The following is a 16,844-nucleotide window of genomic DNA, read 5'->3' as shown; positions in this document are numbered from 1 at the left end:
ACATCTCCTTCATACAACAGCTCCCGGTTTCAAATTAAATCCGATCTCAAATAAAAAATAGATTTCATTTTTCACATGCTTCGTAAACAAGAGGTGTAGACTAACATTTAAAGGTTTACTTAGGGTCCCTTCCCAACCATGCGGAGAGCAAAAAAAGAGAAATAGAAAAATAATAACACAAGGAATAAATGCAAACTGAGTAACAATAACTTGGCTATATACACAAGGTACCAGTACTGAGTCAATGTGCAAGGGTACTAGGTAACTGAGGTAGATACTGTATGTTCATACTATCAAGGTACAAGGCGAGACCCAAATGCAGACTCAGGATGCAGATGGTTGGAGTCTTACAGTGTTTACTAATCCAAAGGGGTAGGCAAGAGAATGGTCGTGGACAGGCTAATACCTAAACTTGGATTACAGAAGTAGGTTGAAGTGTTTTCTCAAAGTTTATAGGCAACTTTATGAATTTTAAAAAATTACGTTGCGTTGGGAAACGTGCATTTCCATGGATTTCACGGTGTTCATAAATGGACATTTTGGGTATATATGGACCAATTTAATCGAAAAAAAGACCCAATTGTGATGTTTATGGGACATATAGGAGTGCCAACAAAGAATCTCGTCAAAGGTAATGAATGTTTTATATTTTATTTCTGCGTTTTGGGTAGCGCCGGCTACGCTATTTTCTTTGTTTACGTCCCCTTTGTGTGTATCTGGGGGCAGATAATAGCTTGTCATGCTTTCGCCAAAAAGCATTTTACAAATCTGACATGTTGGCTATATTCATAACGAGTGTGGCTTGAATTGAGTACCCTGCATGTGAATTTTAATGAAAGTTTGAGTTTTAACGAGTACAATTAGTTGGCGCTCTGGAATTTCCGCTCATTTGGTTCCTGTACAGGAACCAACTCCTGAAGAAGTTTAAACAAGAAATGTGTGGAGTGGTTGAAAAACATGTTTTAATGATTCAAACCTATGTGTATGTACATTTCCGACATCAACTGTAAGTACCTTACTTTGATTGTGTTAAATTAAAATGGCCCAAAAAAGAATAGTTTCTCAGCAAAAATGCAACGTCCTGGACTGTCTGGGAGTGGTCTGAGAGAGGGGCCTAATTGGAAGAGCCTAATAGGAGGGAAGTATAACATGAAAACTAACTTTTACAAACCTCTCTTTGTTATTGGTAAATTATCTTATACCACTTGCTGATGTCACCACGCAGTCCAAAAAAAAACAGGAAAACAAGCAGACATTTTCTTTTCAAAAAGCTTTTACACTAAAAGTGCATTATGATAATTTTCTCAATTTCACAGTATTATTCCAACCTCATAGTGTGGAAATATAAATAAAACACAGAAAATGTATATTTTTACTGCACTGGAAGTCAGGATTTGTTCCGTACATTAAATAACCATGATCTGTTTACTTTACAAATATACAATGCATTCTGAAAGTATACAGACCACCTGACTTTTTCCACATTTTATTACGTTTCAGCCTCATTCTAAAATGGATGGGAAAAAAAAGACACATAATTACAAAGCAAATGCAGGTTTATAGAAAAAAAAGTATTCAAATAAAGCAGCTTTGGTATAGATGGCAGCCTCTTGTCTTCTTGGCTTTGACGCTACAAGCTTGGCACACCTGTATGTGGGGAGTTTCTCCCATTCTTCTCTGTCAAGCTCTGTTGGTTGAATGGGGAGCGTCGCTGCACAGCTATTTTCAGGTCTGTCCAGAGAATTTAGATCGGGCTCTGAATACTTTCCGAATGCACTGTTATCGATAAGGTTTTGTTTCTATTGTTTGGATATACAGTACAGCCTAGTGTACATCATATAATAATATCTACCATTTAGCAGATGCTTTTATTCAACCTACTGCAGTGTACAGCAATGCATTTCAGTACATGTGTCCCCATCAGGAATCGAACACGTGCTTATGTCATTGCTAGCTCCACGCTCTTATCTACTGCGTTAAACAGAACAAGTGTAGATTACTTTGCATTATTTGACCTTTTAAATGTATCGAGATTCAGCTCAGTTCATTATAGAGTAGCCAGGTTTTCTTCGTGTGTTTAGCAAGCCTCATGGGTAATTTTATGCATTTTTGGCATGGTGCACAACAAGCAGACATTTTAAAAGTGCCAGCAATAAGACAGCAAAAAATGTTTGGGTTAGTCTTGGCCCCTCTAGGGTTTGCATCGCTCGAACACCAATTCACTTGAATACTGCTGGTTATTCTAACTTATCTTGTTAAAAGGTAGACTATAAAGATAGTTGTTTTTTTCTTCGGTGTGTTAAGCTACAGCACATTTTTTAATACTTCATCAATTAACTTAATTGTAAAATGTTGTTGTTGGCGGGCTGTCAGGCTGGCTGGCTGTAGATCAGTATATATTTATATAAAGTATATGCAGTACCAGTCAAAAGTTGACAAACCTATTCAATCAAAGTTTTATTTTCATTCTTACTATTTTCTACATTACAGAATAATAGTGAAGACATCAAAACTATGAAATAATGCATATGGAATCATGTAGTAACCAACATTTTTTTACAAAAATAAAAATATTTTTTTTATTTTAGATTCTTCAAAGTAGCCATCCTTTGCCTTGATGACAATTGAATATATATGGACAGAACCTGTAACCACTACTAGTGTAGGCTACCTGCTACTTTTCCCCAAGAATTTCTTATGAACAGAATTGCAAAGCGGGGCAGTATTGGTATTTCCAAGCACGAGTGGGGCATTTAGATTTGTTGTGAGCATTATGGTCGAGGAGCTTTGATTTTAGCACAGAAGTCTATTGATTGGTGAGAGAGTGTAGTGCCCATGCTGAAAGCTTTACTGGCGTGGCACCAGAGCAATGGGGAGCAGCTCGGGAGCATAAGAGCAGGTAGAGACTGATTAACTGTGGCAGCACTAACGCAGCAATTCTGTAATGGTGCAACAATTCTTCATTTCCACACACACCGGTTCTATTAACCCTGTGGCTCCCCCCATCACAGCCATAGACATTACCGCAGACCAGTCTGATAGGTTACTTGTTTATTTATTTATTCATCCCACACCTAAGGTGCAAGGAAACTAACGTCTGATTTACCTAGCTCTCTAGCCACCAATGGAGTCTCCAGATTTAACCAATGCATTTTAATTTTAAATCTTAACGGTAATGTTATGTAAGTCGGAAGTTTGTGGCTTTGTAAACAAACAGTGCATAATAATGTGATCTATGATTTCAAAGCAGTCCAGCCAAACTTTTTGTAAAGAATAAATTGATGAGTAACAAACTGTCTCCTTTGATAAAATGAATTGTGCCCTGAAAAACAGCATCCAAAGGTTTAGGAGTAGAGGCAGCTGCACTTTACTAAATTGTATTACAATAATCAAGAACAGGTATAAAGTGCATGCGGAAAGTATTTACACCCCTTCAAATTATCCACATTTTGTTACGTTACAGCCTTATTTTGAAATGGATTCAATTGTCCCCCCCGGTTCTCAACAATCTACACACAAAATCGCATAACAAAAAAGAGAAATAAGCACCTTTGGCAGCGATTACAGCCTCAAGTCTTCTTAGGTATGGCGCTACAAGCTTGGCACGCCTGTATGTGTGGAGTTTTTCCTATTCTTCTCTATAGTTCCTCTCAAGCATTGTCAGGTTGGATGGGGAGCGTCGCTGCACAGCTATTTTCAGGTCTGTCCAGAGATGTTAGATCGGGTTCAAGACCCGGCTCTGGCTGTGCCATTCAAGGACATTCATAGACTTGTCCCAAAGCCACTCCTGTGTTGTCTTGTCTGTGTGCTTAGGGACATTATCCTGTTGGAAGGTGAACCTTTGCCCCACTCTGAGGTCCTGAGCACTCTGGATACTGCTTTTTATCAAGGATCTCTCTGTACTTTGCTGCGTTCATCTTTCCCTCGATCCTGACTAGTCTCCCAGTCCCTGACACTGAAAAACATCCCCACAGCATGATTCTGCCACCCCCATGCTTCTCCGGAAGTGGCTTCCATCTGGCCACTCGACCCTATATATGTATATCTTTTTTAAAATTTAACCTTTATATATACTAGGCAAGTCAGTTAAGAACAAATTCGATTTACAATGACAAGCTACCACAGCCAAACACGGACGACGCACGGCCAATTCTGCGTCCAGCGCTCCCAATCACGGCCAGATGTGATGCAGCCTGGATTCGACCCAGGGACTGTAGTGACGTCTCTTGCACTAAGATGCAGGGCCTGCTGCCCCACACATAAAGGCCTGATTGGTGGAGTGCTGCAGAGATGGTTGTCCTTCTGGAAAGTTCTCCCATCGCCATAGAGGAATTTTGGAGCTCTGTGAGAGTGACCATCGGGTTCTTGTCCCTTCTCCAACCCTTAAATAAATAAATAAATAATTTAAAAAATAATTTAACAAGGACCTTATCTCCCGATTGCTCAGTTTGGCCCGGGCGGCCAGCTCTAGGAAGAGTCTTGGTGGTTTCAAACTTCTTCCACTTAAGAATAATGGAGGCCACTGTTTTCTTGGGGACCTTCAATGCTGCAGAAATGTTTTGGTACTTTTCCCCAGAGCTGTGCCTCGACGCAATCCTGTCTCAGAGCTCTACGAACAATTCCTTCGACCTCTTGGCTTGGTTATTCGTCTGACATCCACTGTCAACTGTGGGACCATATATAGACAAGGTTTTGCTTTTTCAAATCATGTCCAAACAATTGAATTTACCACAGGTGTAATCCAATCAAGTTATAGAAACATCCCAAGGATTATCAATGGAAACAAGATGCACCTAAGCTTTAAAAAAAAAAGATTTTCACTTTGTCATTATGGGTTATTGTGTGTAGATTGATGAGAATTTTTTAAATAACGGAACAAAATATGGAAAAAGTGAAAGGGGCTGAATACTTTCTGAATGCACTGTATAAAGGTTGATTGCACAGTCACATGCTGTCAGCTTCAAGCACAGGGTCCGTGACAGTGTAATGACTAGCATCGACTTCACTGGCATCCTTGGAGCTCTCTGTCCTTGCAGTCATAGATGCTCAGTTGCAGACCAGCAGATTGTCTAGATGTATAGAATGTAGAATATTTTCCAACTATGGTGTGTTGTGATTATGCTCCGTATAAAATTATATAATACTGATATGTTTTAATTATGTGATCATTGTCTGCTCTCTCTCTCTCTCTCTCTCTCTCTCAGAGATGGACTCGGTGCGGATCCTGCTTTACTCTCTCATCTTCCTGCTCAGCGTCTTTGGCAACCTTCTGATCATTGTGGTCCTGACGGTCAACAAGCGCATGCGCACGGTCACCAACTCCTTCCTGCTTTCGCTGGCGGTCAGTGACCTGATGATGGCTATCTTCTGCATGCCCTTCACACTCATCCCCAACATGCTGGAGGACTTCATCTTTGGAGCCGCCATGTGTAAAACGGTCACCTACTTCATGGGTAAGATTGTGGCTGTGTTCCAGACGGTCTGCAAAGCAGTTGCACTGCACAAATTCACCAATGATTGAATAGCATGTAATCTACATTGCAGTCGAGCATCAGATTGCAATATTATATTGGTGTAGTTGCTGACATGGGCAACACGTATCCAGACCTTATGAGATTTGGTGCAATAACAGCTTTGTAGACAGGCTGGATATTACTGGCCTGGAACTGTCACATAGATCTGAAAGCAATGCATTACATATTTTCAGTATTCTTACTAGATATTAGAGCATAATTAGGTTCTGGAGTCAATCATCTTTAAACAGTGGTTTGAGAAGTCTTTTCCTAGTGACATCCTGTTTTGGAGTCCTAACAACAGCCAAAGGGGAATTAACTGTAGCTCATTTATGCTGAGGTCAGGGCGGACACAATCCATCATGCCAGAGCCAGTTGGACTGTCATATGTCCGCAGGAGTGTGACTTACTGATGAGCTGGCCTTTCATCAGGCTGAGCCCAATTGACCACAATGCCTCCCTGAGTCAGAGAGAGAAAAAAGAGAAGAGAGTGAGAGTGAGAGAGAGGGGGGAGAGGGGCAGACAGAGAATGAGAGAGAGAACACGAGAGAGAGAACGTGAGAGAGAGAACGAGAGAAAGAGAGAGAGAGGAAGTTTCAAATTTCACATTTTATTTGTCATGTAAGGGATAAACATGGTATACACTGGTATACACCAAGAAAATGCTTATTTGCAGATTCCTTCCTGACAATGCAACAACAATAAGAAATAAAAAATACATAATAATATGAACATGAAGTAAATGGCTCCGTAAAATATATTTTTTAAATGTATAGTACAGGATGACACATTTTACAGTCCAACATGTGTTTTGGGGAAGGGGGGATTGGGGGGCAAGTATTTAATTGTGAATCATTTAGCAATCATAATAAGAGTCTGGTAGCAGCAGTTGTGATGTTTGTGTAGCATGAATGTGTGTTGTCGTAGAAATTCATTCTGAGAGAGACTGCCATTTCTTCAAACAATCAAGTTCAAGTTCAAATCCTCGAGCGGACAGGGCACAAATCTGTCGTTTTACCCCTGAACATGCAGTTAACCCACTGTTCCTAGGCCATCATTGAAAATAAGAATTTGTTCATAACTGACTTGCCTAGATAAATAACGGTACAATAAAATTCAAATTTTTTTAACTTGTTTTTCAACACTCCACAAATTTCTTGTTAATAAACTATTGTTTTGGCAAGTTGGTTAGGACATGTGCATGACACAAGTAATTTTCCCAACAATTGTTTACAGGCAGATTTTTACACTTATAAATCACTGTATCACAATTCCAGTGGGTCAGAAGTTTACATACACTAAGTTGACTGTGCCTTAAAACAGCTTGGAAAAATCCAGAAAATGACGTCATGAATTTAGAAGCTAATTTATGTCATTTGAGTAAATTGGAAGTGTACCTGTGGATGTATTTCAAGGCCTACCTTCAAACGCAGTGCCTCTTTGCTTGACATCATGGGAAAATCATAAGAAATTTGCCAAGACCTCAGAAAAAAATTGTAGACCTCCACAAGTCTGGTTCATCCTTGTGAGCCATTTCCAAATGCCTGAACGTACCACGTTCATCTGTACAAACAAATGTACGCAAGTATAAACACCATGGGACCACGCAGCCGTCACACCACTCAGGAAGGAGACTCGTTCTGTCTCCTAGAGATGAACGTACTTTGGTGCAAAGAGTGCAAATCAATCCCAGAACAACAGCAAAGGACCTTGTGAAGATGCTGGAGGAAACGGTACAAAAGTATCTATATCCAAGGTAAAACGAGTCTTATATCAGCATAAACTGAAAGGCCTCTCAGCAAGGAAGAGGCCACTGCTCCAAAACCTCCATTAAAAAGGCCAGACTACTGATTGAAACTGCACATGGGGACAAAGATCATACTTTTTGGAGAAATTACCTCTGGTCTGATGAAACAAAATAGAATTGTTTGGCCATGATGACCATTGTTATGTTTGAGGAGAAAGGGGAGGCTTGCAAGCCGAAGAACACCATCCCATCCATGAAGCACGTGGGTGGCAGCATCATGTTGGGGGGGTGATTTACTGCATGAGGGACTGGTGCTCATATATGTCAATCATGAGGGAGTAAAATGAAGTGGCTGTATTAAAGGAACATCTCAAGATATCAGTCAGGAAGTTAAAGCTTGGTCGCAAATGGGTCTTCCAAATGGGCAAATGGACAAGCATTCTTCCAAACTTGTGGCAAAATGGCTTAAGGACAACAACGTCAAGGTATTGGAGTGGCCATCACAAAGCCCTGACCTCATTCCCATAGAAAATGTGTGAGCAGAACTGAAAAAGTGTGCGCGAGCAAGGAGGCCTACAAACCTGACTCAGTTACACCAGCTCTGTCAGGAGGAATGGGCCAAAGTTGTCCCCAACCTATTGTGAGAAGCTTGTGGAAGGCTACCCAAAAGGTTTGACCCAAGTTAAATAATTTAAAGGCAATGTTGCCAGATACTAATTGAGTGTATGTAAACTTCTTACCCACTGTGAATGTGATGAAAGAAATAAAAACTGGCAAAATTGCCCATTAATGCCTGCACATAAAGAGTCGTACCATCAGTCCCCAATGACTGGCTAAAGGTAGATGATGTACATTATATAGATTTCCTGTATATATTGATGAAGTGTGTTGTTAACCTCTTGATGTGTAAGTTCTAAATATGAATAACGGCCCTTACAATGTGAGTTCTTCTTGCACGCGATACCATAATTCTATGTTGCATTTTGCCATTATTCTCTGCACCCCTCACTGCATCAAGACCACATTGTCCGCTTAATATTAGGCTTTACATAACCATTCAATCCCTTATCCCTTCTGCATATGGTAGTAGCAGTGAGTATCTATATTATTATTGATAAATCTCTTATTATTATAATCTATATTATGTTACTATCTGAAAGAGGCTTTGGTGTTAGCCTGTCTGAGTGCGGTGACTTTGGCATGAGTGAGGCAAGGTTGTAGATATAATGAGTTATCTATGGAGCGAGACAGGATTATCTAGATTTATATTTTGGCGTCATCTATGGGCTGAATGTTATGTGGGTGGACCAGTTATCGATCTCCTTCCAAAACATGGTTACATTTGTATTAACTTAAAGTATTACTAACTACAAACCGCCCTGAAATGGTTTTACCCGAATCTGGCAACCCCATTTAGCTTTCGCACTACAGCTAGGCTAGGCAGTAGGTTTGTATTTGAGGTGATAATCTGTGAGGTGAAAACGTTCATTTCTTTATGATTGGTTAGAAACTATAAACGACTTGTTTCGTTTTTTGTCAGCGCAACTTGTTTTTTAAACTGGCTTATGGAATGAGTTTGGCTGTGGATGTGTTCCGTGTGATGCAACCAACATCATGGCGGTGGCCCGTTCCTGTAGGTTCATGCTCTACAACATCCGCATTATGTTACCCTGCCTCACACAGGAAGAGGCGCAGGTCCTAATCCAGGCACTTGTCATCTCCCGTCTGGATTACTGCAACTGCTGTTGGCTGGGCTCCCTGCCTATGCCATTAAACCCCTACAACTCATCCAGAACGCCGCAGCCCGTCTGGTGTTCAGATTTCCCAAGTTCTCTCACGTCACCCCGCTCCTCCGCTCTCTCCACTGGCTTCCAGTTGAATGCATCCGCTACAAGACCATGGTGCTTGCCTACGGTGTGACCAGTTCCAGGCTCTGATCAGGCCCTTCAAGGGCACTGGTTCATCCACCTCTGGCCTGCTATCCCTACCACTGAGGAAGTACAGTTCCCGCTCAGCCCAGTCAAAACTGTTCGCTGGTTTTGGCCCCCAATGGTGGAACAAACTCCCTCACGACGCCAGGACAGCGGAGTCAATCACCACCTTCCGGAGACACCTGAAACCCCACCTCTTCTGGAATACCTAGGATAGGATAAGTAATCCTTCTCACCCCCCTTAATGATTTAGATGCACTATTGTAAAGTGGCTGTTCCACTGGATGTCAGAAGGTGAATTCACCAATTTGTAAGTCGCTCTGGATAAGAGCGTCTGCTAAATGACTTAAATGTAAATGTAAATGTAATGCATGGATGCTAAAGTTTGCACTTACAATAAAAGGTCAAATTGAGGAATAAAGTTGTAAAAACCTTTATTTTCCATCAGTAAGTAACATTGTTTAGATGCTTTTCAGACAACAACACCATTTAGATGTGTTTGTTATATGTAGACATTCAGTTACTTCTATTCCAATCACATATTTGCGATGGTACGCTGCAGGGACCAATCTAAAAATATCACAAATATGTGACCATACGCTTGAAAAGGTTAAGGGTCCAAGGAGCCATTTTTATCTCAATATCAAATAATTTCTGGGTAAGAATGAAGAAGTATCTTAATGTAATTGTTTCCAATTAAAATGAACAAAAATAGCTTCTTAGCAAGGAGCAATTTGTCAAGAAAGAATTTAGCTCGGACTGTCTGGTAGTGGTCTGAATTGTGAGTGGAAAACTGAATGCAGTTTTCTGTCACCTGCCGCCCCTCCGGAAACCTTTTAATCAAAGCTAAGGCTACATATGACATTCTGTGCATGTCTGTTATTTTACATACACTACATAGCTGCTGCTCACACTACGCCTCTCTCGATTCCCCATTTTCTGTAGCCTACAGTACGTCTGCCTCATATTCCTGAACATTTTAAATGAACAAAAACATGCAGCGATTTGAATGAACTTTCACAAAAATATATATCGAAGGCTATACAACCTCTGTCTGTTGTAATGGATATTGCAGTTGAACAGCAGGACACAGTCCCTTAACATCGCATTGGAGCAAAAACAATCACTGATGATGTAGGCTAATCTTATAGTTTCTGCCATATTGTAGCCTGTCTGGACTGTCTGTCTGTCTCCAGCTTAGCCAATGTTCGGAATGATGATGAAAATATAACATTAAATCGCTTGTGATTGATATGCTACCTAGTTTAGAGGAGCATCAAATTAACACATCCACGCTAGTCATCAAAAACAATGAGAATACACAAGGGCCTCTCTTGTTTAGAATGGTGACCAGCCACTCGGTAGCTATAAATTTATGAACTACAAACCAATTCAAGGCCACCCCGTGAGGGGATCTTGCAAGAATTCTACTTGGACTGCTGAAATCCGTTGTTGTGGAGAGTTGAAGACTGTTGGTTCCAGACATGATGTACGTAAGAGAATCCATTTCGATCTCTTTACCCTGATTTTGTGTAATCTGTATCTGTTGCGTTATTATTACTATCTACATTGAACAAAAATATAAACGCAACATATAAAGTGTTGGTTCCATGTTTAATGAGCTGAAATAAAAGATTCCTGAAATGTTCCATATGCACAAAAGTGTATTTCTCTAAAATGTTGTGCACAAATGTAATTTCATCAAACTCAGCAATAAAATAAGTGTCCTCTCACTGTCAACTGTATTTATTTTCAGCAAACTTAACATGTGTAACATAACAAGATTCAACAACCGAGACAAACTGTTCCACAAGTTCCACAGACATGTGACTAACAGAAATGGAATAATGTCAAAATCAGTCAAAATCAAAAGTAACAGTCAGTATCTGGTGTGGCCACCAGCTGCATTAAGTACTGCAGTGCATCTCCTCCTCATGGACTGCACCAGATTTGCCTCTTCTTGCTGTGAGATGTTACCCCACTCTTCCACCAAGGCACCTGCAAGTTGCCAGACATTTCTGAGGGGAGTGGCCCTAGCCCTCACCCTCCGATCCAACAGTTCCCAGATGTGCTCATTGGGATTGAGATCCGGGCTGACAGAACACTGACATTCCTGTCTTGCAGGAAATCATGCACAGAACTAGCAATATGGCTGGTGGATTTGTACAGGCCAGAGTCCAGAGTACAGGCCTCGGTATTAACGCTAATTTCTTCAATGATAAACGCGAATCCGACTATCACCCCTGGTGAGACAGAACCGCGACTCGTCAGTGAAAAGCACTTTTTGCCAGCGAGGGTGGGTTTGTGCCTATAGTCGACGTTGTTGCCGATGATGTCTGCTGAGGACCTGCCTTACAGCAAGCCTACAAGCTTTCAGTCCAGCCTCGCTCAGCTTATTGCGAACAGTTTCAGCACTGATGGAGCGATTGTGTGTTACTGGTGTAATTCGGGCAGTTGTTGCCATCCTGTACCTGTCCCGCAGGTGTGATGTTCAGATGTACCGATTCTGTGCAGGTGTTGTTACACCTGGTCTGCCACTGCGTAGATGATCAGCTGTTCATCCTGTCTCCCTGTAGCGCTGTCGTAGGCGTCTCACAGTACAGGCATGGCAATTTATTGCCTTGGCCACATTTGCAGTCCTCATGCCTCCTTGCAGCATGTCTAAGGCACATTCACGCAGATGAGCTGGGACCCTGGGGATCTTTCTTTTGGGGTTTTTCAGAGTCCGTAGAAAGGCCTCTTTCGTGTCTCACAGTACAGTAGTTTTCATAACTGTGACCTTAATTTCCTACCATCTGTAAGCTGTTAGTGTCTTCACGACCATTCCACAGGTGCATGTTCATTAATTGTTCATGGTTCATTGAACAAGCATGGACAACAGTGTTTAAACCCTTTACAATGAAGGACAGGATCCTGAAAAAGGGACGTTTCTTTTTTGCTGAGTTTATGTTAGTGAGGATTTCTCCTTTGCCAAGATAATCCATCCACCTGACAAGGTGTGGCATGTCAAGAAATTACATGATCATTACATAGGTGCACCTAGTGCTGGATACAATAAAAGGCCACTGTAAAATATGCGGTATTGTCACACAACACAATGCTACAGATGTCTAAAGTTTTGAGGGAGCGTGCAATTCGCATGCTGACGGCAGGAATGTCCACCAGAGCTATTGGCAGGGAATTGAATGTTAATTTCTCTACCGTAAGCCGCCTCCAATGTCGTTTTAGAGAATTTGTGACTCGTTTCAGGAAACTAGTGTCACGACTCCCACCGAAGGTGGCTCCTCTTCTTGTTCGGGCGGAGCTCGGCGGTCATCGTCACCGGTCTAACTAGCTGCCACCGATCCCCCTTTTCTTTTTCTGTTAGTTGTCTTATTGGTTGCACCTGTTCCTCTGTTTGTTTTGTGGTTGTGCCTTTTTCTTTGATTTTTTCCGGACTGTGTGGTCCTGTGTTTGGGCTGGTCTTTTGTATGGGCCTGGCTATTGGTGTGGCCGTTTTGTACCAGAATAAATATTAAGATTATCCTAAAACCTCTGACCTCTGCCTGACTCCGCCCCCACTACTCCTAGAAGACGTGACTCCATGGAGTCGGCAGGAGCAACGACCACCCCCTTCCATCTTTGAAGGAGCGCCTCCTCCATCATACGGCCATCCTCCATCGTATCGGGTCAGCGATGGACCAAATGATGGAGAGAATGGACCGATGGGAGAGGAGTGGTCTCCCTACCTCGCCTCCAGCTCTTCCTTCGACAACTCATCCCACTCCTCCAGTGACGTCCGGCCCCAGCGCACTCCATCTCGCGCCCCCGAGGGAGTACAATGGAGTGGCTGAAGGGTGCCCGGGATTTTTGCTCCAGCTCGAGCTACACCTGGCTACATTTCGACCGACACCTTCGGGTTAGGAGAGTCCTCGTCTGAGCGTCCTCGTCTCCTGCCTGACGGGCAGAGCCCTGGAGTGGGCCAACGCTGTTTGGAATAGCCCACACTCTGCCAGGGACCACTACCCAGAGTTCACCCGCCGTTTCCGGGCTGTGTTCGACCACCCTCCAGAGGGCCGAGCGGCGGGTGAATGGCTCTTCCACCTTAGGCAGGAGAAGAGGAGCGCGCAGGACTTTGCGCTGGAGTTCCAGACCTTGGCCACTGAGACCGGTGTAGTCTCCGGGAGGACGTCCGCAGGGAGCTAAGTTGTCGGGACGCCACTCTCTCCCTCGTTGAACTAATAGACATGTCGATCCGACTGGACAATCTGTCAGTTCCACATTCTGGCCCTCCAGCTTTCACAACTATGGAGTTAGGGGGGGCCGCATCGAGTGGGACCGAAGGAGGCTCCTCCTGCACCAGCTGTGGTCGGAGAGGACACACTTCCGATCGGTGCTGGAGGAGCTCGTCTGGGAGTTGAGAGGACAGGCGGAACACTTCTCGGTCACCCCAGGTTTGTGTTTGTGTTTTCTCCTCTCCAGCATAAGGCGCTAGTCGATTCAGGCCCAGCTAGGAACTTTATGGTTAAGTTTGGGATTCCGTTGGTGCCGATAGATCCACCCTTCCCCGTGCACTCCTTAGATAGTCGACCTTTAGGGTCAGGGCTGGTCAGGGAGGCCACGGTTCCATTGGACATGGTAACGCAGGGGGATCATAGGGAGCGGATTAGTCTCTTCCTTATCGATTCACCTGCGTTTCCAGTGGTGCTGGGGGTTCCCTGGCTGGATTGTCACAATCCCAGGATTTCATGGAAATGGGGCTCTCCAGGGGTGGTCAGAGGAGTGTTCAGGTAGGTGTATAGGAGTTTCCATCAGTGCCACGTCGGTGGAAAGTTCAGACCAGGTTTCGACTGTGCACATCCCCTCAGAATATGCCGATTTGGCTATCGCCTTCTGTAAGAAGAGTGCAACCAAATTACCACCTCATCGACGGGGGATTGCGCGATAAACCTCCAGGTAAACTCTACACTTCCCAGGAGTCACGTGTACCCATTGTCACAGGAGGAGATGTTGGCTATGGAGACATATGTCACTGAATCTCTGGGGCAGGGGTATATTCGGCCCTCCCGTCACCCGTCTTTCTTATTTTTTGTGAAAAAAAGGAGGGAGGTCTGCATCCGTGAATTGATTATCGAGGTCTCAATTCCATCACAGTGGGGTTTAGTTACCCGCTACCGCTCATCGCTATGGCGGTAGATTCCTTTCACTGAGCGCATTTTTTCACAAAACTGGACCTCAGGAGCACGTATAATCTGATGCGTATTCGGGGAGGAGATGAGTGGAAAACCGCATTTAAGTACCACATCTGGCCATTATGAGTACCTCATCATGCCGTATGGGTTAAAGAATGCACGCGCCGCGCATGTCTCTGGTGCACAAGGTACTTGGGCGACTGCTGGAGCATGACCTGTACGTTAAGTCTGAGAAATGTATGTTCTCCAAACAAGCCGTTTCATTCCTGGGTTATCGCATTTCCACCTCGGGGGTGGTGATGGAGTGTGACCGTGTTAAGGCCGTGCCGTCTCCGACCACGGGAAAGGAGGTGCAGCGGTTTTTAGGGTTTGCCAATTACTACCGGAGGTTTATCCGGGGTTTTGGCCAGGTGGCGGCTCCCATTACCTCACTGCTGAAAGGGGGGCCGGTGTGTTTACGGTGGTCGGCAGAGGCGGACAGAGCTTTCAATCGGTTGAAGGCGCTGTTTATCGATGCTCCCGTGTTGGCATATCCGGACCCCTTTTGGCATTCATAGTGGAGTTTGCTGGGGTTGGGGCTGTTAGAACAGCTGTGATAGATCACAGTGCTCGGGCACGCCACCAAAGCTCCACCTGCGCTTTCTTTTCGAAGAGGCACGGTCCGGCGGAGTGAAACTATGATGTGGGGGACCGGGAGTTGTTAGCTGTGGTAAAGGCCCTGAAGGTGTGGAGACACTTTCTTAAGGGGGCCCATCGGTCCTACTCCCATCATTCCAGCTTCATGGCTGGTGGCACTGGTGGTATGGGAGGTGGACGTGGACATCGAGCGGGCGTTACGGTTGGAACCTGCGCCTCCACAGTGTCCCACGGGTTGTAAGTACGTGCCGCTTGTTGTCCGTGATCAATTGATTTGGTGGGCTCATACACTACCCTCCTCGGGTTCCTGGTATTGCTAGGACAGTGCGGGGTCTTAGGGGGAAGTACTGGTGGCACACCTTAGCTAAGGACGTTAGGCTCTGCCTCCTCCTGTTCAGTGTGCGTTCAGAGTAAGGCTACTAGGCACCTGCCTAGAGGGAAGTTACAGCCCCTCCCCGTTCCACAACGGCCGTGGTCTCATCTGTCGGTGGACTTTCTTACAGATCCTCCCCCGTCTCAGGGCAACATTACTATTCTGGTCGTTGTGGATTGGTTTTCCTGCCGTCTCCTCCCGTTTCCTGGTCTCCCTACGGCCCTACAGACTGCTGAGGCCCTATTTATCCACGTCTTCCGGCACTATGGGGTGCCTGAGGACATCATTTCTGATCGGGGTCCCCAGTTCACGTACCGAGTGTGGAGGGCGTTTATGTACATATTCTTTATCCCTTTACACTTGTGTGTATAAGGTAGTAGTTTTGGAATTGTTTGTTAGATTACTCGTTGGTTATTACTGCATTATCGGAACTCGAAGCACAAGCATTTCGCTACACTCGCATTAACATCTGCTAACCATGTGTATGTGACAAATAAAATTTGATTTGATTTATGGAGCGTCTGGGGGTCTTAGGTCAGCCTGACCTCTGGTTATCACCCCGAGAGTAATGGGCAGGTGGAGAGAGTGAACCAGGAGGTGGGTAGGTTTCTGCGGTCGTATTGCCAGGACCGGCCAGGAGAATGGGGGAGGTACGTCCCATGGGCGAAGGTGGCTCAGAATTCACTCCGCCACTCCTCTACGAACATGCCACCGTTCCAATGCGTGTTGGGCTACCAGCCGGTCCTGTCACCGTGGCATCAGAGTTAGACTGATGCTCCTGTGGTGGAGGAGTGGGTGCAGCGCTCTAAGGACACCTGGAGGGCCATCCAGGAATCACTTAAGCAAGCTGGTGGACGGCAGAAGAGGACCGCTGACCGCCACCGCAGTGAGGCCCCCGTATTCGCACCGGGAGACAGGGTCTGACTCTCGACCCGAAACCTGCCCCTCCGCCTGCCCTGCTGTCAGCTGGAGCCGCAGTGTGTGGGGTCGTTTAAAACGAGGTGTGTTATCGGATTAACCCCTCGTTTCATGTTTCTCTCCTCAGGCTAGTGGTAGCTGGTCCCCTGCAGGAAGGTGAGGTTCCGGAGGTCCCTCCGCCCCCTCTGGACATCGAGGGGTCCCCGGCGTACACAGTACGTGCTGTTCTGGACTCTAGACACCGGGTGAGGGGCCTGCAGTACCTCGTGGCCTGGGAGGGGTACTGTCCGGAGGAGAGGTTCTGGGTACCGGTGGGGGACATCTTGGATCCATCACTGCTGAGGGATTTCCATCACCTCCATCCGGATCGCCCTGTGCCTCGTCCTCCGGGTTGCCATCGAGGCCGGTGTTGGCGCGCTGCGGGAGCCGCGCGTCAGGGGGTGTTACTGTCACGACTCCCACCGAAGGTGGCTCCTCTTCCTGTTCGGGCGGCACTCGGCAGTCGTCGTCACCGGTCTACTAGCTGCCACCGATCCCCTTTCATTTTCTGTTATT

At 44.9% G+C, this 16,844-nt stretch overlaps 1 pseudogene; it reads left to right on the top strand.

Annotated features, from left to right (window-relative positions):
* Positions 1 to 16,844, top strand: part of LOC135543101 (cholecystokinin receptor-like) — a 33,465-nt pseudogene that overhangs the window by 8,539 nt on the left and 8,082 nt on the right.

The sequence above is a fragment of the Oncorhynchus masou genome, chromosome 7 (assembly GCF_036934945.1).
Source record: "Oncorhynchus masou masou isolate Uvic2021 chromosome 7, UVic_Omas_1.1, whole genome shotgun sequence".
Lineage (NCBI taxonomy): Eukaryota > Metazoa > Chordata > Actinopteri > Salmoniformes > Salmonidae > Oncorhynchus > Oncorhynchus masou.
Note: the sequence above shows the minus strand (reverse complement) of the source record. Positions and strands in the feature narration are given on the sequence as shown.